The following is a 7,770-nucleotide window of genomic DNA, read 5'->3' on the forward strand; positions in this document are numbered from 1 at the left end:
TTTCCGGCCCCGAACCACTGCGCGTGCACCAAAAGTCACGTTTTTCAGAACTTTTCGTGACTTTCGCTGCATGCGCAGTTGTTCAGGACCGGAAATTTACTCTAACTGCGCATGCGGCGAAAATGCCGCCAAGACACGAAGATTACCGAAGAAGAATAAGATGGCTGCTGTGAACTCCAAGGCCAGAATCTGCACGGAGGGGTGAGTAAAAAAAGGTGCATTAGCCTGGGGGGGGGGTCAGGTAGGCTAGGAGGGAGGGGGAGGGTTTTTTTTATTAAGGGTTCAGTTCTCCTTTAAGTCTACTAGAAAATTATGTAAATATGAATTAAACCCAACAGGCTGATTGTTTTTTCCAATAAGGATGAATTAAATCTTAGTTTGGATCAAGTACAAGCTAATGTTTTATTATTACAGATAAAAATTAAATAATTTTTAAAAATCTGAATTATTTGATTATAATGGAATCTATGGGAAATAACATTTCAGTAATTTGGAACTTTCTGGATAATGGGTTTCCTGAAAATAGATCCCACACCTGTATCATGAATGTGTTAAGAGGAAGATCACTGGGGCAATAAAACACAATGCTACTTGTTGTACCCTGCCGGTACTGGGAATCGTCTCTGTTAAAACACTCTAATCACGTAATTGCTCAAACGTTCATATAAAGGTATCGGTTTCAATGAGAGACTGAAATAAGAGAGGGATGGAATAGAAGCATAATTACAATTAAATTGTAGCCCCACAGAACAATATTGTTTTGGCAACCAGGGTTTGTAACTCTCATTCAAAAGCTGCAAAGACCAGTTGCAGAGTTTCTAGGAATAGGACTTTCTACCACATACTAAAAGTTAACTTAAAAGTGAACTACCCCTTTAACATACCTCCCAACTGTCCCGTTTTCAGAAGGACAGTCCTGCTTTTAACAGCTCAACCCACAGTCCCTCGTTTGTACTGGAAAGTCCCGTTTTCTCTGCACTGAACAGCCAGAAAAAGAAACAAAGTTTCTAACTTAATTGGAGAGCCCAGAACAGCCGCAGCTGCAGATAAGATACTTTTCTAACAATTTTGATATAAGCAAATCAGTAATTGTAACAATATAAGATAACAGGCCCCTTGAGAGAAGTTAGACTCACCGCTAAAGGGCAATTCACCTTTATTAGCAAAACTGTAATAACTGGAAAAAAAACACAGAAATATGTTCTAACTTTCATAACTTGCCAAATCTTATAAAATTAACATGGTAATTAGGGAGTGTGGCCACAAATGGTCATGGTCAAAACATTTTTGCCGCGATACGCTTGGCAACTTTTGGTCCCTTTTTTTATTTTCAAAATGTTGGGAGGTATGCCTTTATTTAACTGAAGCAGGAAGCATCTGTCGACGATTCTCTGCTCAGAAGAATGCAATGAGTAATTTTACATTGTTATTTGATAATATGCCTTATATTCACACACTTATTTACTGCAAAAAAAGTATTCTGGAAAAAGTCACAAAGGTTTGGTTATTTAATAACCTATTGCCTTGTCATCATCACACCTCCCTAGTTACAAAAAACGCATTTTGACTAAAATATATTTAATTTGCAATTCTCCAGCTAAGCTTGCTGGTAATTGTAGTCCAATTGTAGTCCGCAGTTTTGAGGAAGGTACTTTGGCCTTATTTCCTGTTTGCTATTTCTTTATTATTGAGTTTATAAATTCTCTTAATGTATTTGGCCTGTTTCATTTCCTATTGTAACTGCTCCGTCTTCCCGCTACAGAGTAATGCACTAGTAGATAGGCCCTGCACCACCAATGGGCTCCTCATCGTTTTGTTAAGTGTCTTGCCTTGTGTTGGTTTCATGCACAGTGTGGGGAAATGTTTTATTTAAAAAAAGCTGTTAAAAATGAAACATAATAAATTACCTTTTTTTAGGCCTCCCCCAGAGAGAATGCAGGATAGATTCAAGTGGCCAGGCTGTAATATGGGCAATGTTCATGTGTAGGACACTAGAAGATTCATTTATAGATCACCTGAGCTCATAAACAAGCTCCAAATTCATATAAGAAAGTGTAGAGTATAAGCTACACTGAAGCAGAAACTAACTGGAATAATGAACAATATCTGCAAAGCCCATTGCACACATGCCAGTGCTATTGAAATAAAGGATAATAATCCGTCAGATTAAAGTTTTTAGATTGATGTGTCCTAATATTAGAGGATTGCCGATGTAATTCCCAAATTTAAAAAAAGGGGACACAAGCTCAGCCTGGCAATTATAGGCCAGTTAGTCTGATACCTGTGCTGGAAAAATTAGATTAGCTTTTTTCAGCCATCTGTAGGAAGAACACTATAAAGTCTTTAATTAGGGATGCACCGAATCCACTATTTTGGATTCTGCCGAACCCCCGAATCCTTTGTGAAAGATTTGGCCGAATCCAAACCCTAATTTGCATACTCAAATAAGTGGTGTGAAGGGGAAAAACATTTTACTTCCTTGTTTTGTGTCCAAAAGTCACGCAATTTCCCTCCCCACCCCTAATTTGCATATGCAAATTCGGATTTGGTTCGGCCAGGCAGAAGAATTCGGCCGAATCTGAATCCTGCTGAAAAAGGCCGAATATTGACCGAATCCTGGATTCGGTGCATCCCTATCTTTAATCCACGGAGCACTAGACAAGGTCGGAGGCAGAACACTGAAAGCAAACATTTGAGAAGTGGTTTTGAGATAGCCTTGGCATAAACATTTACTTACTAAGCATATTATATATATATATATATATATATATATATATATATATATATATATATATATATATATATATAATTATGTAAGAAGTTCAATAAATTCACCAGTGCTTATGTCGGTGACTCCAATTTCTACAATTATTGCGAAACGTTTTAGGAGATGCACCCTGGATTTGATATGATATTGGGTGAGTGTCAATACTCGATGTGATATATATTTAATATACACATACCTAACTGAGAAATAAAGGGTTCATGGTACTAAGCTTCCAGAAAACCTTTTTCTACTTTCAGGTGTAATAGTTTAAAGGAAATGCTCCCCCCCCCCCGAAGAATTAAAAATATACATGGAAAAATATAACTTTTTGGTTAATGTTAAGCAACTTTCCAATATTTCATTAGTTCTGCTCCAGCCAAAACTCCAGTTCCTACAATACCGGGCTTGTTATCAGATCTCAAAAGGAGAAAGAAAAAGAGGCATGCGAGGCATTGTGGAAACTGGTGATTTTTCTGCTACATTTTTTGAGTAGTCAAGCAAGCTGGGAAAGGAATAGCAGACTGCTTTTAATTGCAACTTCAGAAATAACTGTAAAACCAGTTAATATCCGAAATTATTGTTCTGCGTTAGTAATATACAAATTCTCTCTGGTTTCTAAAGGATCAATCTGTTAGTAATGAGGGGGTTAGGCAGAGTCAATCCCCTGACTCTGCCTAACCCCCTCATTAGTAACAGTTCTTTCCCCCCTATCCGTCAATGAATGGCATCCTTCAACAACATAATCCCAAATATTAGACCTGAGCTCTGTGACTCCTGGGATTCTTGGCTAATCTGCTTGTATTTGGTAACTGAGAATGTCATTTTCTTTTAATAGATCAGATAGAGTTGCTGCTAATGAAGGGAATAGTGGAGCCTGTTATTACCCCCTGATTACTGGGTGGCATGGTGCCAGCTACCTGGGAAAGTGAGTCCTGTGCCTCAATTCTATTCAGTGCTGCTCTTAAATTTGTGACTGGACCAACATAACTCAATGCACAGTGTACTGACATAATAATAATAGGGATTAGTAGCAACCAGTGCCGCCATCAGAGGGGGAACAGGGGGTACATCTATGCCGGGTCTAAAGGGGGGCCTGACTGTGCTGCACTTTTTGAATTAGCCAAGCCCCCCACCTTGACAGTGCCTAAGATCCAAAGCTGGAAACGGAGTCTAAGGTAAGTTTCCACTGAACACCATGTTTTTTTGTATTTTATTAAACCCCTGGCCACCAATGTTTTATTTTAAAACTATATACTTTTTTTTAAAGCTTTTATGGGGGCCCTGGTGCCTATGTTTTTTTTTTTTACTTATGGGGGGGAGGGGCTGGATTTTTTTTTTTAATTTGTAGTGGGGCCCTGACCACTAATGTTTTTTTAAAAACTTTTATTTAGGACCCTGGCGGCCAATGTTTTTTTTATAACTTGTGTGTGTGTGGGGGAGTCTGCGTGGCCTTTTTACTGTGGTGTGGGTGGGGCTTTGGGGCTGGAGTGGGCAGGGACAAGGGGGCCCTGAAATTTTGTTGTATGGTGGGCCTCGGCTCTTTTGGGCCCTGCCTACCCAGACCCACTCCCTGCAACTCCCTCTCCTTACCTCCCTGACGCTCGCTAGAAAGAGGTGCGTGCACGACAGGGGAGGGGTGTAGAGACTGAGGACTTTGTGAGTGGGGGGCCCGGGGATGGTGTAGGGGGGCCCCTGAGGCTGTGGGCCCTGGGCCCCCCCAGTCCAACAATGACCGGGCCTGTGATCTATGATGGTGGCCCTGGTATCAATAGAAAGTTGTCTGTCCCGTGCTACTAATCAGAGACAAGGGGGAAGTGATGTAAGGGTTACTGCCTGCTCTGCTTTCATTACCCCTATAGGGATTTGTAGCACTAGATACTGTAGGTGTTTAATATTCAGGGACAGAGACAAGAGTAAAATGCTGGAAGGGTTACTGCCTGCTCTGTTTTCATTTCCCCTGAATGGCTGCCCCATGGCTACAGAGCAGCTTGTTTATATAAACTATAGTAGTACTTATCTGTTATCTACTGTGTATCCTGTGCTTGAATGGCTGCCCCCATGGCTACACAGCAGCGTGTTTATATAAACTATAGTAGAGTTTCCGAAGCAAACACGCCAGTTTTAACAATACAGAGCAACAGTGCATTATATTTTCATTACTTTAAAAGACTTTCATTTATTTATCAAACCATTAACCCACTTCTGGACATAGATAACGATGATAAACTTAATTTTAAATGGATTAAGGAGATACCTAATACTACAGAATCAGACATCTTGAAACAACACACTAAAATTATGACATTACTTCCGGCAAGCAGGTTTCAGGAAATGTCATTGCAAATTCTCCACAACTCGTATCTTACCCCACTCAGAAGATTTAAGATGGGTAACCTCTCCTCTGATGTGTGTTTAAAATGCCACGCTCCCGGAGCAAATTTAATCCATACCATGTGGTCTTGTCCTTTAATGCAATCTTTTTGGGAAGAAGTCGCTTCATATGGTGCACAGATGTTAGGGAAACCCTTCCAATTACACATAGCATGGGCTCTGTTCAGTACTCTTGATTCATTTCCACAAATCACGAAAACTGACAAACATCTCATGGGCAGATTGGCAGCAGCTGCCAGGAAAACGATACTGCAACAATGGCTACACACCGACCCCCCACCAATGACGTTGGTGAAACAAAAGCTGCACCATATTTTCCATATGGACTGGTTGGAAACTATAACCAGGAAGGAACACAATACATCAAAATCCTTTAACACCTGGTCTACCTACATAGCACACCTCCCACAACACATCAAATACCTCACAATCTATACCTTTAGACATACGTCATGGTATGACATGGAACTTCTCAAGGATCATCCTTTGGTTGTGGAATCATCCCAATATCTAGCAACATTACAACAAGAGCTACCAAGACCCGATACCGCGCCTCCCAGAAGCCATCTAACCAACAGACTACTAACCTCCTATCAGAACTAATCCCCATAGATCTTACCCCCCCCCACAGCTATAAGCCATGACTGAGCTGAATGTTTATATTGTTATTAAAATGTTATTGAAATGCTATATGTTTAAAATCACAATTACTATACTCTCTGCTTCATGGAACCATGTGTAAAACTCTATTGTGATTGTACCTTGACATTTCCAATAAAAAACAAGTTTAAAAAAAAAAAAAAAGACTTTCATTTTTTGGCGTTACTGTTCCTTTAATATTGGGAATTAAATTGTAAGAAGAGAAAGAAAAGTATCCCTTAGTTACCAATCAAAATTAATTCACTAACACAGTTTCTTTAAAACACTGGATGCTTGTACTTTCTATTAAAATATAGTTCTGTTATAATTGGTAACAATAAGATATAATTGTGGATGAAATTAAATTTCTTATAATCAATAAAGTGCTTGTGTAATAATATTTATGTGGTTCGAATAATCGCTTTATTAGCACTTAAAGTGCATAAGTGCTAAGAAATATAAAGTGACTTGTTGCGTAAGGAATTCATAAAAACATTTTTTTAATTAATTAAAAAATCATTCAATCTGTTGCACTCAGTTGTACAATTAATTAATTATAAATATAAAGTGATTAAGTCCTTAACTAAAAATCCCAATTCATCCAGAAAAATTCATATACCTGCTTACCATGAGTAAGAAAAAGGAAAATAGTAGGTGGAGAAGTCCAGTTAGGCTGTCTGATATTTTTCTGTCTCAGGGACCCCACAAAGCTAAGAAAGTCAGGGTTTCTGGGAATGTGGTGTTAATATTATTTTATCTTTCTTGTGTAAGAACTAACTATCCTATAAAACCACAGATCCCATGGCCCTTAGTAGAGAAAACAGTATTAGAATAAGAAGAAGATTTTCTGAGCAGGATAAAAAGGAAACCGTTTAAAAAGATTTCACTAAAAAAAACCCAAGGATTTCAATAAAATGGTATAAACCGTCTATATAAGGAAGGCTGAGGCTGAATTGCTTTCCCCTACAGCAGGGTTGACAGGTTGTCAGTTTTCCAGCCAAATTGGGCTACTAATTTAAAGCCCAGGCTGGTTTTGAAAGTGCAAACTAGCCAAGGTACGGGTTTGGGCTATTTTTTGGGCCTTTGGCTGGTTTGTGCTTTGGAAACCAGCCAAAGTTTTGTCTTGCCCTAATGTGCCGAGCCTGCGTCGCCCAATGCATGTTGGGTAATGTAGTTTTTGTTTAACAGTTTGCCAACTGCATATTTTAATGTAAGACTACAATACCCAGCATGCAATGGGACTGACTTGTGTAGAAATCAGGAGTTACCAGATTTTGGCCTCTGTACCCCAGTCTTCCGTCCCATTCTCTCATTTTCCGGTGACTTTCCTCAATTTCAGACAATTTTGGGTCAAAAATCTTCTGGCCACCAAAATGTCTAGAGGCTGAGCTGTTTCACCAATATTTATTGAAATTGTATATGTATTAGGGGGTTATGGGCCCCCTATACCTCCTGGGCACCCCTCTGTAGTTACACCCCGGTGATGGGCAAATCCGTCCCATTTTGTTTCATGGAAAAATTTATGAAACCGTAACGATTTGAGAAAAAAAACTTATTTTTACATATATTTGTTTATTTTTAGACTTTTTTCATTGTGCATATTGTGCTATATTTGGGCTACTTTTGAAGTGCCTCTCGGCTAGTTTTGGGCTGGTTTTGTAGCTGACTTGGGCTGGATTTGAAAAATAGACGTGACAACTCTGCCCTACAGGAATAGGAACTTGTAGCACTAGATCCAGTAGGTGGTTAATATTCAGGGACAGAGATGAAAGTGTTGGAAGGGTTACTGCCTGCTCTGCTTTCATTTCCCCAAATAGGGATTTCTAGCACTAGACAGGTGCATAATAAATGAATTGATGGCATCAGTTGTCACATTGTCATGCTGCATAGAAGCAGCTCCCAGACTGAAGCACCACTAGTCCAGAGGCTGAATTGCTGGGCGTGTAGTTCTCTGTGTGGGTTCCTGGGGGGAG

This window comes from Xenopus laevis, chromosome 6S (assembly GCF_017654675.1).
Source record: "Xenopus laevis strain J_2021 chromosome 6S, Xenopus_laevis_v10.1, whole genome shotgun sequence".
NCBI classification, from domain to species: Eukaryota; Metazoa; Chordata; class Amphibia; order Anura; family Pipidae; genus Xenopus; species Xenopus laevis.